At 48.2% G+C, this 11160-nt stretch overlaps 1 pseudogene; it reads left to right on the top strand.

Annotated features, from left to right (window-relative positions):
* The first annotated feature begins 301 nt into the window (after positions 1–301).
* LOC114697257 overlaps positions 302–11160 on the top strand; it is a 28858-nt pseudogene continuing 17999 nt past the window's right edge.

Raw genomic sequence — 11160 nt, 5'->3', positions numbered from 1 at the left:
GGTGCATTTCCAGGCACGCCTGGGAACTATGTGAGCACCGATGAGGCGGAGGGTTACTTGCCAGTGCCATAACCCTCCGCCTGAGACGTGTCACCGCGGCTGCGGCTCCTCAGACCACCAGGGGGAGCAATCTCACCGCATCCCTGGCCTCGGCTGGTTTGACTCCACCAAGCGTGTAGTCGGGAACTCTGGGAATTGTAGTCCTGGGATGGCAAGGCGGTGTCTCTCGCTTTGCGCCTCGGACTTGTAGTTTAACAACTAGAGGCAGAACATAAGGTTTAAGCTCGCATGTTAAGTGGAAAGGAACTACTACTCCCAGAGGGCCACGGGCTCCTGGGCGGTGTCGGGTTTCCGTCGAGCCACCCTTCTGAGATTGCTTCTGAGTGATCAGCGCGACTGGGTAAGTTTGATTGGCGAAAGCTCCAGTTCTCAACTGAGCTATCCAAAGACCTTTTTCTATTCCAGCGTGGGCCTTCTTGTCTTTCAGTCTCAGAATCTGCACGCTAATGTTTGCTCTTCATTGTCTCTATTTTCTATTCAGACAAATCCCGTCAGAATCCACCCCGCCCCTAAGCCCTCCCAGGGTCAGCACGGACTCCCACGCCCCGAGATTCCCGTCTTGACCCTCACCCCCAGCCTCACGCCCCTGAGTCCCGGCTGCTTTGTGTCCTCCACGCTGTGCTCCGCTCTTCTTTGTCCTGTGTGTCTTGCTGGTGGAAGAAGACTGCCAGATTCTTCCTCCCAGTGTTGTGAACTTGGAAGTGCAGCGAAGAACTGTGCCTCGCTCCCGGCGACCTTGGGCAAATCGCGCGGCTGCCTGGGACTCTCTTCTCCTATATTACCGGGTGTGAAAGTGCTTTGTAAACTGCAGGCCCCCACAAGCAACAAAGGCGCTCTTTTGTGGGTGCCCTAGAACGTTCTTATCAGGGCAACCTTTCTGGTTCTGCCGCCTCGTTGCTCAATCCCGTCCCTCGAGCTCTTGATGTCTTCATCTAAGACCAGATTGTTGCTTCACTTCCTCCAGAGACCAAAGATCAGACAGTCCCCGGCCCATAGCCTCCAGAGAGCTTTGTCTGAAAGGAGGCCCAAGAGGGGTGCTTATCTTGGACTCTGGCCTGAAATAGCCGGTGATGAAAAGTCCACAGGGCTGGCCGAGAGACGGAGCTGCTGGCTAGAAGCAGGACTCCAGCAGGACAGCGCTGCAGTGAAAGACCCGTCCTTTGCCTTTGGGCTCGTCTGGGCCTCTTTAGTGGACTTTGGTAGGTGTGTCTCAAGCATGAGAAGCCTGGGAGAGAAAGATTCATTTTGCCAAAGGACTCTATGCAGGAAAAATGGAAGACCTCAGCTGGGTGTTTTGAAAGAGAGCCACAGCATTGCTGATTAGTTGCTGGCGTTTTAGGAGTAATTACAATGTTCCAGGCCTTAGGCAGTATTAATTTTCTCCTCAAAATCTCACTTGTGAAGTGTCCCTGTTTTCACATATAAGAAAGCTAAACTTGGAGCAGGCATGTAGTTAGAATAACTAGTTATAGCTGCCTCACGAAGTCAGAGTGTCTTCAGCATGCCAGACACTTTACACACGTAATCTTGGACCTCATGAGCAGCTGTAGATGACAGGTTTAGGGTGTAAGGCATTTGTTGAAGGTTTCACAGCTGTGGCTGGCTAGATGGCTCAGTGGGTAAAGGCACTGTCATGCCTGACGACTAAAGATCTGTCCAGAAACCCGAAAGGTGGAAGGAGAGAACCAACTCCTGCAAGTTGTCCTCTGACCTCCACATGGGGTGCCATGGCACCCCTCCAATAAATAAATAAACGTTTTTTTATATATTTAAATACACACACACACACACACACACACACACGTAGATCTCATCCAGCTGGTAAGTAGCAGAGATGGAATTCAAAGTCACTAAAGTTTTCTTTCCCTCTATAGCGTAGAACTTTTTTTTTGATAAACATGATAGATTAAAAACTAATTAAGGCCGGGCTGCGGTGGTGCACACCTTTAATCCCAGCACTGGTCTACAGTGAGATCCAGGACAGGCATCAAAACTACTTTTTTTGAGAGAAACCCTGTCTCAAAAAGCCAAAACAAACAAAACAAAACAAAAACCAAATAAGCAAACAACAATAACAATAACAACAAAACCGAATTAAGCTGGATATAGTGGTACTTACCTATTGTCCTAGCACTTGAGAGGTGAACAGGGAAATCTTGATTTGGGGCCAGCTTGGGCTACCCAGAGAGACCCTGTCTCAGAACAGCTGAGGAGAAGAATTGAAAGATTGTAAAGCCAAAGGAAGACCCAGTAAGTTCTCACTGCCTGTGGAAAGCATGTGATAGTGTCCTACAGATAGGAAGCACGACGTTTTTTTTTTTTTTTTTCTTTCTCGAGACAGGGTTTCTCTGTGTAGTCCTGGCTGCCCTGGAACTTTCTCTGTAGACCAGGCTGGCCTTGAACTCATAGTGATCCACCCGCTTCTGTCTCCCAAATGCTGGGATTAAAGGTGTGTGCTACCACCGCCTGGCTAAAGCATGGTCTTTACCCCATGGAGTTCACATGAAGAGAAAAGGCATTGTGTGTGAAAAAATTTACAGCTCTTATTAGAGAAAGTAATTTTTTTTAAACATTTATTTATTCGTGTGTGACTGGGTACCTGTGTACTGTGGTGAGCGTGTGGAGTGGCCGTGGGGATTTGCCCAGTGAGATGTTAGTCATAGGGTACGTTCAGTGTTGGTTGCATGCATGTGACCATGTGTGTCTGAATGAAAGAAAAGACTGCCCCCCCTCTGCCCCCCCCGCCCCCCCCCCAGAGATCCTCAAATCCTAATGGCCAGAAACACCTAGGACTTAAAAACATTAACTTGAAGTTGGGAGTGTAGCTTGTAAAGTGCTTGCCTGGCATTTGAAAGGCCCTGGGTTCTGGCTCTAGGCCCTCAAAAAAAAAAAAAAAAAAAAAAAAAAAAAACCAAAAAAACAAAAACAAAACAAACAGAGACATTGATTTTTCTGCAAATGGAGGAACTACAGTGTTAGAGATTGCAGGGAGATTGGGTAGTGGGTTCAGAAACCTCTGACAGATTCCACATGGATACTGTGGGAAGCAAGTCACTGAGACTCAGACTGCCAGCTGAGACACTGCACCTTGCAGTCTGTGCGGGGGGGGGGGGGGGGGGGGGGGGGTGTCCAGGTGAGGAGGGCGGCCTGCTCAGAGCTGAGAGGAGGGAAGGCTGGAGTTTAGGAACTCCCAGTGGACTAGGAGGTCTCAGTGAGTCTGGATGATGGAGAGGCTCCAGACAGGCACTGTTATGAATTGCGGAGCCAAGGTGGGCAATGGAACCCACCTGACCAACTCCCCTGGAAAAAAATCCCATGCCATTTATGAGAAATAAGGCTGGTGTCTTCGTTGTAATTTGCAAATGAGATTGGCTAAAATCCTGAGATTGGCTTTTATCCCGTTTTGTCCTTGGGCATCAGTCCACGTGGGCCTGGGGAACTCAGGCTGTTTCAGGTCAGCCTCAGTCTGGTCAGTTGTCTTCCTTGGTTTTTATTTATTTCCAAGCAGAATTTAGCTGATGGGCCCTCTCAGAAGCCTGCCAGGATCACCAGGGTTCTGTACACCCCCACCTCCATGACTCTTTCAAATCTACTTTCCTGATGCCTGACCCAAGGACTGATCTCACATGAGACAAAATCCCTTTCCACAAAATCCTGGCCATACAGTCCCTCAACCCACCCTGTCTTTGCCTCTCCTTTTTCCCTCTGGTTCCCAAATCTACACAGTTGCCAAACTCTATTGTTTCTGCTTTTCTTGCAATCAACAAATACGGCTACAACGAATCTTGCTCATGCCGGATACTATGAAAGGTGTTTTAATTGCATGGTTTCATTTATCTCCATAAGCAACCACAGACTGATAGAAATCCCCTTATGCAGAATGAGGCTTAGAGAGAGGTTAAGGTGCCCAAGCTAGATGGCAGAGGAGCTGGGTCTCAGGCTTGGTCTTTCACGGGGAACTGTTTAGTTGTTAAGGCTCTTGTGTCAGATATGAGACCTGAGTTCAGATTCTTAGAGCTCACATTAAAAAAAAAAAAAAAAAAAAAAAAAGGAATGGGTGTGGTAGCACATGGCTTTAACACCTGCACTCAGGAGACAGAGGCAAGTGGATCTCTGAGTTCAAGGCTAGCCTGTGTACATAGCAAGTTCCAGGACAGCCTGGGCTACAGATAGAGACACATGCTGCTAAACGTGACTGAGTTTGACCTCTGGGACCCTCGAGTTAGGAGAGAAGCGACTCCCTCAAGTTGTCCTCACACCCACAAGCACACTGTCACACATGCATTTCCACACATTCAACAAATAAATGTAATTTTAAAAATTAAAAAACAAAAAAAGCCTGATTGATGGTATGTTGTAATCTCAGTGATGGTGAAATGAGAGGCAGCCAGGTAGATCCGGGAAGGCTGTGTGGTCAAATTCTAGCTAACGAGAGACCCTGCTTCAAACAACAGGGTGGCAGGGAAACACATGAGACCCGACATGTGAGCGAGGTTGGCCTCCACATGCATCACACACCGCCCTTTCTCCCCTCGAAGCCAGCCCTGGCTGCCCGCCCACCCCCCCACCCCCCCTTCTCACAGATCCCTTCCTAACACTTTCTTCTCTTCCCAGCCTTCACCGGCTCTGTGCTCCCACGCTCAAGGGACACAACTCTCTCCTCAGAACTCTCAGTGGCATTTTCTCTCTCCGGTATGACAGGATCTGCAGCTGCTTCACTGTCATGTGATCCGCATGTGTCCTGCAGCTGCAGCCTTAGATCGCCAGCGGTGCCTCAGCCACCGGGGAACCTTGGGAGACTCCTCCTCTTTCCCTCTGCTGAGTACCGCCCGCACAGAGCTTAGCTCCTCCTCTGCCTCCTTTTTGTAATTGTGGGTGTCTTCAAGTGTGCATTGGAAAAACAAAAGGGAGAAATGAATAGCAGAAGGAAAATCATCACCTTCTGACATTATTTAATGAGTGACTCTTTGGGACTCTTTGGGTTTTTCTTCTGGACAGAGGATTGGCGGTCAGGAGGTCTGTGTGTGGTAACAATTGTGCTGTGACCTTGAAGCAGCTCACCAAGTCTCTCAGGACCTCGACTTACTTAGTAATGCGCATGTGTGTACAGAGGTGGGGCCAGGGGAGATTGCAGTGGCCACCCCTAAGGTCTCTTCTTGCCCAGGCATGCTCTGGCCTGCACACTGATCCTCCCAGAGGAGGAATCAGAATAATGTCAAAAACAAACCACGTGGGCCCAGGACCCTGCCTGCGTAGTTGGTTTGGGCTGTAAGGAATAGGAATCTAAATTTTGTTGCTTTAAACTGGGTGCGTTATGGGTTAGGACACCCCCCACACCCCCCATAGCCAAGATAGCTCTCTCTTGCCTTGCTGTGCCCATCTGTTAAACTGGTCCCGATACCCTCCTTTCTCAGAGCGTTAGGTGAAGCAATGTCTGGGGTTGTACTCACCGCAGCAGTTACTGTTGGATGGACACATGGTAGGTGCAGTGTCGGTATGTGTTAATCCTGAGGCAGGGTCTCTTCAACTCACCATGGAGCTGAGTGATGCCCTGAGCTCCTAACCCCCCTCCCCCGCTCCCCCAGCCACCACCTTCCCAATGCTGGGATTACAGGTGTTTTATCATAACTGTGTTATACAGGGCTAGGAACTGAGGATTAGCTCATCACTACCATCTCTTCACACCACCGAAGAAAATGAAGACTACGGTCCCTAGGGCTGGGAATGGAGCACTTGCCAGCACGTGCAAGGCCCTGGGTTTGATCCCACCACCACAAAACAAACAACCAAAAAGCCGGCCGGTAAACCGTTGGCAAATAGCAAGCATAAATGATGCATGTGGTTTATTGAGTAGCTGCAGGAAGGCCGGGGTGATAAGGATGTCAGGAAGTGGGCAGGGTTAGCACATGACCTAGAGAAGCACCAAGCAGAGAAGAGACCAGCAAGAGGCTGTTCTGTGCTCTCCTTCCAGCCCGCAAGTTCAGGACACCCAGGCTGTAGTCCAGCTGGTGATGAGATGGGGAGCGGCCAGTCCATGTGCTTTCCGCCCATCTCGGGACCCCACCATGTCGGCTGCACAGATGTGATGGAGGGTCAGAGTCTTGAGGTAGGTGTCCCAAGCTCCGCCCTGCGCTACTCCACGACTTCTGCCCATGTGGGGACTTCGCCACTATAGGTCCAAGTGTGCAGTTCTGGGGAGCTGGTGGATTTGGTTATCCTGTCTGCTGCCCTTTTAAAAAAAAATTCCTCTTCAAAACATTAGAACCTTTCCAATTGACAGAGACGCTCAGTTCTTTCACCAGCAAGGAGGAGGTGCCTGGCTTCCAAGGCAGCTCGCAGACCCTTCCTCCTGTCTTGAGTGTGGCATCTGCTCCCAGAAAGGTTTTTTGATCTCAGCCTGGTGGAGGCGAGTGGGAGGAAGCACGGGGCCATGCACACCGTCCTGACTGCTGCATCTTGGCTGGGAGGGTGGTGCCTTCATCTCCTGCTTCCATTTGTTTCCCACCTTAGGAACCTTCTGGCAGTTTCTAGGCTTTTCTTTTTCTTTGTTTCCTCCTCCTCCTCCTTTTAAACATTTTTTTGAGACAGGCTTCTCATGTAGCTCAGGCTGGCCTCCAACTAGAAATGTAGCCAAGGATAACCATAAATGAGCCCCCGATCCTCCAAGGACCCCCAGGCATGGCCACATGGCCCCTAATGGTTTCTTAGGTTTTTGTTCTACATGGTTGGACTCACCTCTTGTCCCAGAGACACCCACCCTGCTCTTCTCCTGTGACCCAGAGGCAGAGGCAACCTGGAAGAGTGGCTTGGGTGATCCACCGCTGCCACCCTGTTCAACTAAGAGCAAACGCAGTTCCCCTGTTTGCACCAAAGCCTGGGCCCACGAACTCGCCATGTTCTGGTGCGGTGCTGTCCCCAGGATGTAATTCAAAATGCAGCTCGAGGACTGGAAGAACACCAGCTGTATGTTCTATATGCTAACAACAAAGTTGTTTCTGGATTTGAGGAAGCCTTTGATTCCCTTCGCGTGTGACCAGCCCGGTTGGTGCCCGGACTCCTGCCGACTCACAGTGCCCAGGCTCCTTGAACCAGCAGCTGCTCTCTGCTCTTCCCCCAGGGGAGCCTCTTCCGACTCTTCTACCCCTGCCAAGCATCAGAGGCGTGTGAGCAGCCCCTGTGGATTCCCCGCTATGAGTACTGCTTGGGCCTGGCTGACTACCTGCAGTATAACAAGCGCTGGGTCGGGCGCGTCTTCAAACCTGGGTATGGGTAAGTATGGCCTGGCCTGGCCCGGGTGTCTTCCCAGTGGCCTGTTTATGTCCCAGGAGAAACCCAGGCAGACTCAGTAATTTTTAACTTGCACAGTCCAGTCCTTGGTATGGAGAGATGGGAGAGAATTGAATGTTGTGAGAATTTGGGTCATCGCTTCAGATCCAGGCTTTGTAATTTACTGGGACTTAGGCAAGTCACTTACCTGCTCACCAACCAGCTTTTGTAGAACTGTGGTGCCAGATAGTGCAGTGTTTGGACATGAGATGGGGGCATGGCTGTGATTCCTAAATCCAGCATGCATTCTCACCCACTCTATAGATCACTGCCCCCCTTTTCAGTACCGGGGATCAAACCAGGGCCAGCACCTACCACTTATCACTGAACCACATCCCACTAGCCATGTGCTCCACTACCACCCCAGCAGTGATATCGGACATTCTTGGTTCTCAGGGAGTACCCATAATCCTGCAGCTTGCCCTGGGTCTGTTCTCCCTCCCCAATCCAAGTCCCCACCCCAGGTGTTCCCATGGCCTTGGCACCTCACACATCTGCCCCAGATTTCTTCAGTACTGCTTTTTTGAATTTGTTTTCCTGGTGGTTCTGGAGAGGGGAGGACCCCAAATGCCCACCCCTGCCTGTACCCAGGCTGCCCTTGGGATCACAGTTCAGGGCAGCCAGAGATGCTACAGCCTGTGTCTCTGCCAGGATCTTGTCGCTTGCCTGTTAGCTGGAATGGCCCCTTTAAGACAAAGGAATCTGGATACCCCTTGATCATCTTGTCCCATGGCCTGGGAGGCTTCAGGTAAGAGCTCCGTCCCTGGACTTTGCCTAGCCCTTGTATTGTGAGAGCTTGTGTCTCAGTGTAGTCTCAGAGGGTGGAACAGCAGATGTTTCGCCTACTTCCGTTTTACTCCCAACTGGGCCCTGGCGTAGCGCTGGGCCCTCCTCCCGAGACCAGGGCTTCGTAAGGTTTTCCACTTGTGACTTGCCCACTATCAGATTATATAAAATAGGCATACAAGTCAAGCATTTGCTGGTGAGAAACCACAAAGAAGTTGATTTTAAAGTAATGATTTGGTATGCAATATCATTTTACCACGCATTAAAAGCCAAAGCAAATTCGCATACAAATGAGATGGATGAACTTGTTTATTTTTGTATAAGGGATTGACTCTAGACTGAATGTTTGAGGCCGTAAGACCTAGAGTGTCTTCAGTGTTTTTTCACAATTCACTGAGCTTTGGTTTTATGAATTTGATGCTGTGAATGCTGTATTGTATAAATACGTAGTACAAAATGGCAGAAGTTACGTTTAGGGCCATTTCAGAAATTGGAAATTCTGTCTTAATCCCAAGCCAAGATCCATTTAACGTGTGTGTGTGTGTGTGTGTGTGTGTGTGTGTGTGTGTGTGTGTGTGTAACTCAAGTTAGCAACCCAGACACCAGTCTTTTTTTTAAGATGTATTTTTTATTCTTTTTAATTATGTGTATGGATTGTGTGTCTGCTCATGTGAGTGCAGGTGCTCACGGAGGCCAAAGGTGTCAGATCTTGTGGAGCTGAAGTTACAGACAGCTCTGAGGTACCTGATGTGGGTGCTGGGAATCAAATTCGGTCTTCTATAAGAGCAGCCAGTGCTCTCAACCACTGAGCCATCTCTCCAGCCACCTCAGGTGCCAATCTTTAAAAAACCCAACATTCTAATACAATAACAATAAACAAAAAAATAAGAAAGAACCTGATCCTTACACATGGAGGGATGACGGCAGGAGCCACGAACAGTCTTTATTTTCTGTAACTAAGCCGTGAAGAGCAGAGATCTTCGTACAGTAAAAAACACTACAGTTTGCAACATGCAGTAGTGTCCGATCTGTGTCCAGGTGACCAGGCACGGTGGCATGGCGTAGTGCATGGCACACGTGTGCATGGCACACGTGTGCGTGCAGACCCCAAGGTGGCAGAGAAGTTTCCAGTTGCAGCTTGGCAAAGCACTGTCAGAAACACCTTGGACTCATCCTGCCTTGAACTTCAATTAATTTTTGGTCATTTGGGGAATATGCAAGCCTGTGGAGCGAACTGCAGACCCTGCCCATGGAACTGTGTCCCATGTGGGCTAGGGAAAGTTGGAACTCTCAGAGCCTAGATTTTAACATCTGCCAACTGAGGATGTGGCTCCCACGTGGTGTTTATGAGGTTTAGTTGGACTGTGCCTACTAGGTGCAGAGTCCTGGTGTTCTCTCCTTGAGCTGTGTGGACGGATGTGGCGATGATAAATTTCATAATCTCTTCCTCCAGACATTGGGCACGATCCTAATTAGTTTTAGCAATCAAAACCAGAGTCAGGAGTCAGATATTGAGGGTGAAAGCTGAAAGATCAGAGAAGCAGAGCAGCAGCCACTAGAAACTTCTTACCTCTACAAATCTATAAATCCTCAGACCGAATGAGGAGGTGGGGTCGGAACCTGGCTCTACAGCTCTTCAGACTGAATTGGAGCCAAGATCCTATCTCCGCCCACTTTATATTCCTGTCTCCACCTCCGGATGCTGGGGTTAAAGGTATGAGCCTCCCAAGTGCTGGAATTAAAGGCTTGATCCTCCCAAGTGCTGGGATTAAAGGTATGATCCTACCTAGTGCTGGGATTAAAGGCATGTTACCAACTACCAGGCTCTGTTTCTCTTTTAGACTGGATCAATCTCATGTAGCCCAGGGTAACCTTGAACTCCTGATCTTCCTGCTTCCTCCTCCAAGTGCTGGATTAAAGATGTGCGCCACCAACTGCCTGGCCTCTATGATTAACTAGGAGGTAGCTCCACCCTCTGCAAACAAAATATAATACATTTCCCCTTTTTTGTCTAAACACAAAAGTGAAGGTTTTAACTAACATAGAAAAACTATATATAATCAAGTACAATAACTATATACAAATATATACAGGCAATAATTACATTAGCAATGTCTAGTCCATTAGCATATGATAAATTCATAGAAAAATACTTCATTATCTATTCTGTCTTGGTGAGTCCAAAGTTTTGTACCTAATTCACTTTCTATCCTAACCTGCATTACCAACCCAAAACTATCTTTTGTGTCTCTCAACCTTATACACTTTACACCTCTTTAGTGAGTTTCTTTTCTGAGTCTGTAACAAAGAAAATTAGATAACTATCTAGTATTCAACTCCATTAGAGATCTGAGAAGGATATAGTATTACCTGAGTAAACAGGAGTGTAGAGCAAACAACTTCCAAAAATAAAAAGTGATAGAAACAGCTGGCTGCCTGGACAGTTACTCAAGGTTCCTCTGCAACGTTGGAGTATCCATCTTTGGCATACAGGCCTAGAATATCTGTGAAGCACGATTTTTGAAGGACTGTCCAACCTTGTCTTGGCAAAGTTCAGTAGTCACTTCCTTTTATGTCTTGCTTGTCCAATTTGGACAACATACTGTCAGCAGTTGAGCAAGGGCAGTTTATTGCCCAGTGGCCTAACTTTTGCCACAAAGAAAGTAAACTCCATATGGAGTTTTTTCAATGCCCATCTTCTCTGAAGTAGATTGGTGCTGCAGGAGCAGACATGTCTCATTGTCACAGGGCTTCAACTTCATAATTCAGTATCCAGTCAGGATTGCTCCATGGTTTTTTTCTGTCTACACCATGGGGTGTTATATATCTTGTGATATAGCCTGCTTGCCTCTCACTTAAGTTTGTTAGTGCCATCTCTGTTTGTTCATACATGAAAATATATATATGTATATGTATGTATATATATATATGTATATGTATATGTATATATATGTGTGTGTGTATATAATATATATATGGTTTATATCC

Source organism: Peromyscus leucopus, unplaced genomic scaffold (assembly GCF_004664715.2).
Source record: "Peromyscus leucopus breed LL Stock unplaced genomic scaffold, UCI_PerLeu_2.1 scaffold_336, whole genome shotgun sequence".
Taxonomy (NCBI): domain Eukaryota; kingdom Metazoa; phylum Chordata; class Mammalia; order Rodentia; family Cricetidae; genus Peromyscus; species Peromyscus leucopus.
Note: the sequence above shows the minus strand (reverse complement) of the source record. Positions and strands in the feature narration are given on the sequence as shown.